At 39.7% G+C, this 7,229-nt stretch overlaps 1 pseudogene across 1 annotated transcript; it reads left to right on the top strand.

The window, feature by feature from the left end:
- Positions 1-274: 274 nt before the first annotated feature.
- LOC108291588 lies at positions 275-4,239 on the top strand (annotated as a pseudogene). Its single transcript, XR_005197338.1, has one exon. The product of XR_005197338.1 is annotated as a cyclin-dependent kinase 4-like (transcript).
- Positions 4,240-7,229: the final 2,990 nt, after the last annotated feature.

Genomic DNA, 7,229 nt, shown 5'->3' with positions numbered 1-7,229 from the left:
TTAAAATTGTAGCTATTAAATTCTAATTTCTGGCTGGGTATGGTGGCTCACACCTGTAATCTCAACACTTCAGGAGGCCGAGATGGGTGCATCAGTTGAGACGGAGTTCAATACCAGCCTGGCCAACATCGTGAAACCCTGTCTCTACTTAAAAAAAAATAGCCAGGGGTGGTGGTGCACACCTGTAATCTCAGCTACTCAGGAGACTGAAGTGGGAGAATTGCTTGAACCCAGGAGGTGGAGGTTGCGGTGAGCCTAGATCTCAACACTGTACTCCAGCTCCAGCCTGCAGGCAACATTGAGGCTCCTATCTTAAAAAAAAAAAAGAAATTCTAGCTCTCTAGCCTGCGTCCTGTGTCTATGGTCAGGCCATCTGCGTCCAGCTGCCTGGGACCGAGCTCGGGTGTATGGGGCCTCAGGAACTGGCTCTGGGGCCCCGATAACAGGCCACCCCCACAGCACCCCGGCCTGGCATGAGGGTCTCCCTTGATCTGAGAATGGTTACCTCTCGATATGAGCCAGTGGCTGAAATTGGTGTTGGTGCCTATGGGACAGTGTGCAAGACCCGTGATCCCCACAGTGGCCACTTTGTGGCCCTCAAGAGTGTGAGAGTCCCCAATGGAGGAGTTGGAGGAGGCCTTCCCGTCAGCACAGTTCGTGAGGTGGCCTTACTGAGGTGACTGGAGGCTTTTGAGCATCCCAACGTTGTCCGGCTGATGGATGTCTGTGCCACATCCCGAACTGACTGAGAGATCAAGGTAACCCTGGTGTTTGAGCATGTAGACCAAGATCTAAGGATGTATCTGGACAAGGCACCCCCACCAGGCTTGCCAGCCGATACCATCAAGGATCTGATGCCAGTTTCTAAGAGGCCTAGATTTTCTTCATGCCAGTTGCATCGTTCACCGAGATCTAAAGCGAGAGAACATTCTGGTGACAAGTGGTGAACAGTCAAGCTGGCTGACTTTGGCCTGGCCAGAATCTACAGCTACCAGATGGCGCTTACACCCGTGGTTGTTACACTCTGGTACCAAGCTCCTGATGTTCTTTTGCAGTCCACATAGGCAACACTCGTGGACATGTGGAGTGTTGGCTGTATCTTTGCTGAGATGTTTCATTGAAAGCCTCTCTTCTGTGGAAACTCTGAAGCTGACCAGTTGGGCAAAATCTCTGACCTGATTGGGCTGCCTCCAGAGAATGACTGGCCTCGAGATGTATCCCTGCCCCATGGAATCTTTCACCCCAGAGGGCCGCACCCAGTGCAGTCGGTGGTACTTGAGATGGAGGAGTTGGGAGCACATCTGCTGGTGGAAATGCTGACTTTTAACCCACACAAGCCAATCTCTGCCGTTCGAGCTCTGCAGCACTCTTATCTACATGAGGAAGGTAATCTACATAAGGAGTGAGCAATGAAGTGGCTGCCATGGAAGGAAGAAAAGCTGCCGTTTCCCTTCTGGACACTGAGAGGGCAGTCTCTACCTTCGTCCCTGAGGTTGTAGAGGCCCCACCTCCATCTATCTACAGAGATTACTTTGCTGCCTTAATGACATTCCCCTCCTACCTCTCCTTCTGAGGCCTCTCCTTCTGTCCCCCTATTTCTCAAACACTAAGGGGTATATTCCTCGTGTCCCTTTACCTACATTTATATTGGGGGTCTTTTTTTATAAAGAAAAAAAAATTCTAACTTCTAAGAGCTGTTTCTTGTTTTCTGATTGTTTCATTTAACACTATGCTTATCTCTGGAAGCCTTTGATTTATCCTCTGAGAATAATAATTTTATTAAAAACTATTCAGGGCATTATTTGTTTCGCTTAAGATCTCTTTCTCTTGTTATCTGAAATTTGCTTTCCTCTCTGACGCCTTTCTCTTTTATCCTTGGATGTTCTTTCATATTTAACCTGTTATTGGGTAGCTTCACTGGGAGTCACTAGGTAGAAGGGCATTTATTTTGTTGGGATAGCTACATATCAGTCTGATACTGCGTCTTATAGTTTATGCTAAGTGGTTCTCCACAAGTTTCCTTGGTTCTCCTGGCTGATAATGTTTGCACAGAGGACAGACGAAAGGGGGCTGGAACTGTTAGAAATAGAATTATAATGAATTCTGTTTTCAGCTGTCACTCATACTCACAACTGCACATGATGTCCTGGGCCATGGGTGAATCCTTTGAACTTAATGCAGAGAATGTCTTGTGAGCAGATATGTGGAGATGTGCGTATGCAGTTTTTCAACCTTTTTGTTAAGTGGCACCTTACCTTCATCATTCATTGCATGTGGTGTCATAGTTCTGAGTCCTTCCTGGATTCCCTGGGGCAGACTGGTTTGTTGCCTTTGCCCTCTGAAATAAATTAACTACTTCTCCACCTACTTTTGTCTCCCAAACTTCTTCAGCTGTCTAATGGAGATAATACTACATAATACCTTACAAAGCTGTTGTGTAGATTAAACGAATTTATATATGTAATATGCATAGCGCAGCACCTGGCATGGAGTAATCATTCTATAAATGGTAGTTATTAGTATTATACAATTTCTCAATATCCCTGACAGTACTGGTCATATTAATTACCTGGGTAGTGATGCCAATAAAAATCGCTACTGCTGCTTTTGTGGAATTGATAATTTATTTGTATTCATTTTAGCAAAATAAAAAGTTGAGAGAAATGAAATAAATTCATGCTTTAATCCTGCCATTACAGTGTCTTAATTGTTAGAAATTTGTGATAAATTATAACATCTGATAGTTAATCATTATTGAATATTCTTTTTCAGGAATATTTTGACTGTTTTCATACCTTAGTCCAGAAGAGTTTTACAGTCATTTTTGACTGGTTTTCTCTAATCTCCTTCACCCTTAAAATACTCTTTAAGATTTTGATTACAATTATATTTAAGTAATTTTCAAATCTGGGGAGAAGTTATATATTCATAAAACTTATTTTTTCAAACCAAGAACAAGGTCAGCTTAACATATACTTTTTCTTTCTCCTCAGTAAATATTTGCATTTTTTTCATGTAGGCCCTACATACTAATTTAATTTCTATGTATTTTATATGTTCATATTTTACATGTTGCTACTATAAATGGGACATAATTTTATTTTTATTTTTGACTATTGCTTTATAGAAAAAATATATTTATGTATTTCTTTTTAAATGTCCAAATTACTTTTTTGATTTAAGTATGTTTTTTGGGTAGGGGAAAAAGTTTCTTTTCCAAATAATGATCATTTTACTTTCTCTTCTAATATTTTTGACTAGTATTCTTTTTCTTATCTCATGGCATTGCTTATTACTTGAGAAATAGTGGACTTCAGAAGTAGTGGTTATAAATATGTTTATTTTATCCTTCACTTGAATAGGAATGTCTTTAGGGTTGTTATGTCTGATACTTGTTGACTGCATATAAGACATTCTTTAAACAAGTTTCCTACTGACTTGTGTTTTGCTTTTGCTGCTTTAAGCTAGAATGTCCCAGGAAGTACACACACAATTTCTCTCACACATACAACTCTCATAGTACACTCATGAAAAGAAAACAGTTATTTGAGATTCTAATATCTGGGACCTTTGTGGTAGTCAATCAAGCTCTATCCTCAGAGGAAAAAAAAAATGGACACTTGGATTTAAAAGTGGCAGGATCCAGAGGCAAAAAGAAGAGGAAAGGAAACAAACAAGAAGAGATTCTATATCTTTGGAATTATGTGGCACAAATTCCTGGTACCACTTTCAGGTTCATTTGCTTTCTATATGATTCCATTTTATGATCACACTAGTGTGGAGACTGTAACCCATGATTTAAAAAAATCTACTTGGCATTATTTTATTCTATTAGTATGAATTAAGCTGAACTTGTGAACAGTGATTGCTGTATCATAAATTCAAAAGTTATTGAATAGGTGGGACTGTTTGCTCCTGTACCAAACAGTCCTGACTGTGTTACTTCTCTGTTTCAAATATTTGTTTTCTACCCTGAATTTTCCAGCTGTTATCTTTTCCTGAAACTTTGAGTATACTTGCTTCCAGTAAATCTCCCCTATCTCTACTAATCTGCTGCTTCTGGTCATGTCAGACTCAGTTATGCAATAAACCCGTTTAATGTAACTAAATCTAAAGAATAAATTGGGTATGTTATAGGATCTGAGTATAACACCCGTGAATAATTCAGAGTAATTTTCATGTAATGATAAAATTATTTTGGCTCCCAGCTGGCTAGTAAAAAGTAATTATTTTAACTAATTAACTAATTTTGAATCGGTAATACTTGCACATAGTGAAGTATTTTTAAAATGTAGGCCAGGCATGGTGGCTCATGCTTGCAATCCCAGAACTTTGGGAGATGGAGGCAGGAGGATCTCTTGAGGCCAGGAATGCCAGATCAGCCTGGGCATCATAGCAAGACCCTGTCTTGACAAAATCTTTTTTTTTTTTTTTTTTTTAAATTAGGTGGCTTTGGTAGCACGTGCCTATAGCCCCAGCTATTCTGGAGGCTGAGGTGGAAGGATCACTTGAGCCTAGGAGTTTGTGGTTACAGTGACCTCTGATGGCACCACTGCATTCCAGCCTAGGTAGCAGAGTGAGACACTGTCTTTAAAAATAAAGTAAAAAATCCAAATGGTTACACATTGAAAAATAGTTTGTCCCTCATCTCTACCCTAGACACTCACTAGAGAAAACCACTCCTATCACTTTCCTTTGTATATTTCCAGATTGTATATATTATATATATAACAATATACATAAATTTTTCACAAATGGTAAGCTTTTATATACACTTCTGAATTTTGCTGCTTTTTGGTAAGAATGTATCTTAAAAGTGAGTGCATATGTCTATTTAAAGCTGCTTTATTTATTTACAAATTTTTCTTGAAATACACATACAAGAAATATGAGTTGTAAGTGTACAGTGTGATGATTTTCCAGTGACCTTGGCCAGAAGCAATTTTAAAAGAGAAGAATATAGAGGGAGTAATCAATCTATTCAATTTCAAGACACCATATAGCTACAGTACTCAAGACTGTGTGGTATTGTGGGGATATAGATATAGAGATCAGTTAAACACAATACAAAACCCAGAAATAGACCCATACAAGTATGTCCACCTGATTTTTTTTCTTTTTTTTTTTTTAAATTGCATTTTAGGTTTTGGGGTACATGTGAAGAGCATGCAAGATTGTTGCATAGGTACACACATGGCAGTGTGATTTGCTGCCTTCTTCCCCATCACCTATATCTGGCATTTCTCCCCATGCTATCTCTCCCCAGCTCCCCAACCCCCACTGTCCCTCCCCTATTTCCCCCCAACAGACCCCAGTGTGTGATGCTCCCCTCCCTGTGTCCATGTGTTCTCATTGTTCAACACCCACCTATGAGTGAAAACATGTGGTGTTTGATTTCCTGTTCTTGTGTCAGTTTGCTGAGAATGATGGTTTCCAGGTTCATCCATGTCCCTACAAAGGACACGAACTCATCATTTTTGACGGCTGCATAATATTCCATGGTGTATATGTGCCACATTTTCTCTGTCCAGTCTATTATCAATGGGCATTTGGGTTGGTTCCAGGTCTTTGCTATTGTAAACAGTGCTGAAGTGAACATTCGTGTGCATGTGTCCTTATAGTAGAACGATTTATAATCCTTTGGATATATACCCAGTAATGGGATTGCTGGGTCAAATGGAATTTCTATTTCTAGGTCCTTGAGGAATCGCCACACTGTCTTACACAATGGTTGAACTAATTTACACTATTTACGACTGTGTAAAAGTGTTCCTATTTCTCCACATCCTCTCCAGCATCTGGTGTCTCCAGATTGTTTGAAGATCGCCATTCTGACTGGCGTGAGATGGTATCTCAATGTAGTTTTTATTTGCGTTTCTCTAATAACCAGCGATGATGAGCATTTTTTCATATGTTTGTTGGCCTCATGTATGTCTTCTTTTGTAAAGTGTCTGTTCATATCCTTTGCCCACTTTTGAATGGGCTTGTTTGTTTTCTTCTTGTAAATCTGTTTCAGTTCTTTGTAGATTCTGGATATCAGCCCTTTGTCAGATGGGTAGACTGCAAAAAGTTTTTCCCATTCTATTGGTTGACGATTCACTCTAATGACTGTTTCTTTTGCTGTGCAGAAGCTGTGGAGTTTGATTAGGTCCCATTTGTCTATTTTGGCTTTTGTGGCCAATGCTTTTGGTGCTTTGGTCATGAAGTCCTTGCCTACGCCTATGTTCTGAATGGTTTTGCCTAGATTTTCTTCTAGGGTTTTTATGGTGTTAGGTCTTATGTTTAAGTCTTTAATCCATCTGGAGTTAATTTTAGTGTGAGGTGTCAGGAAGGGGTCCGGTTTCTGCTTTCTGCACACTGCTAGCCAGTTTTCCCAACACCATTTATTAAACAGGGAATCCTTTCCCCATTGCTTGTTTTTGTCAGGTTTGTCAAAGATTGGATGGTTGTAGATGTGTGGTGTTGCCTCCAGGGCCTCTGTTCTGCTCCATTGGTCTATATATCTGTTTTGGTACCAGTAGCATGCTGTTTTGATTACTGTAGCCTTGTAGTATAGTTTGAAGTCTGGTAGTGTGATGCCTCCCACTTCATTCTTTTTGCTTAGAATTGACTTGGCTATGCAGGCTCTCTTTTGGTTCCATATGAAGTTTAAGATGGTTTTATTCCAGTTCTGTGAAGAACGTCATTGGTAGCTTGATGGGGATAGCATTGAATCTATAAATTACTTTGGGCAGTATGGCCATTTTCACGATATTGATTCTTCCTAACCATGAACATGGAATGTTTCTCCATCTGTTTGTGTCTTCTCTTATTTTGTTGAGCAGTGGTTTGTAGTTCTCTGTGAAGAGGTCCTTTACGTTTCTTGTTAGTTGTATTCCTAGGTATTTTATTCTCTTGGTAGCAATTGTGAATAGCAGTTCGTTCTTGATTTGGCTCTCTTTAAGTCTGTTATTGGTGTATAGGAATGCTTGTGACTTCTGCACATTGATTTTGTATCCTGAGACTTTGCTGAAGTTGCTTATCAGTTTAAGAAGATTTTGGGCTGAGATGATGGGGTCTTGTAAATATACAAGCATGTCATCTGCAAATACAGACAATTTGACTTCCTCCTTTCCTATTTGAATACTCTTTATTTCTTTTTCTTGCCTGATTGTTCTGGCTAGAACTTCCAATACTATATTGAATAAGAGTGGTGAGAGAGGGCATCCTTGTCTAGTGCCAGATTTCAA

Source organism: Cebus imitator, unplaced genomic scaffold, assembly GCF_001604975.1.
Source record: "Cebus imitator isolate Cc_AM_T3 unplaced genomic scaffold, Cebus_imitator-1.0 Scaffold460, whole genome shotgun sequence".
Taxonomy (NCBI): Eukaryota; Metazoa; Chordata; class Mammalia; order Primates; family Cebidae; genus Cebus; species Cebus imitator.
The sequence above is the reverse complement of the archived record's forward strand: the minus strand, read 5'-3'. Positions and strand labels throughout refer to the sequence as shown.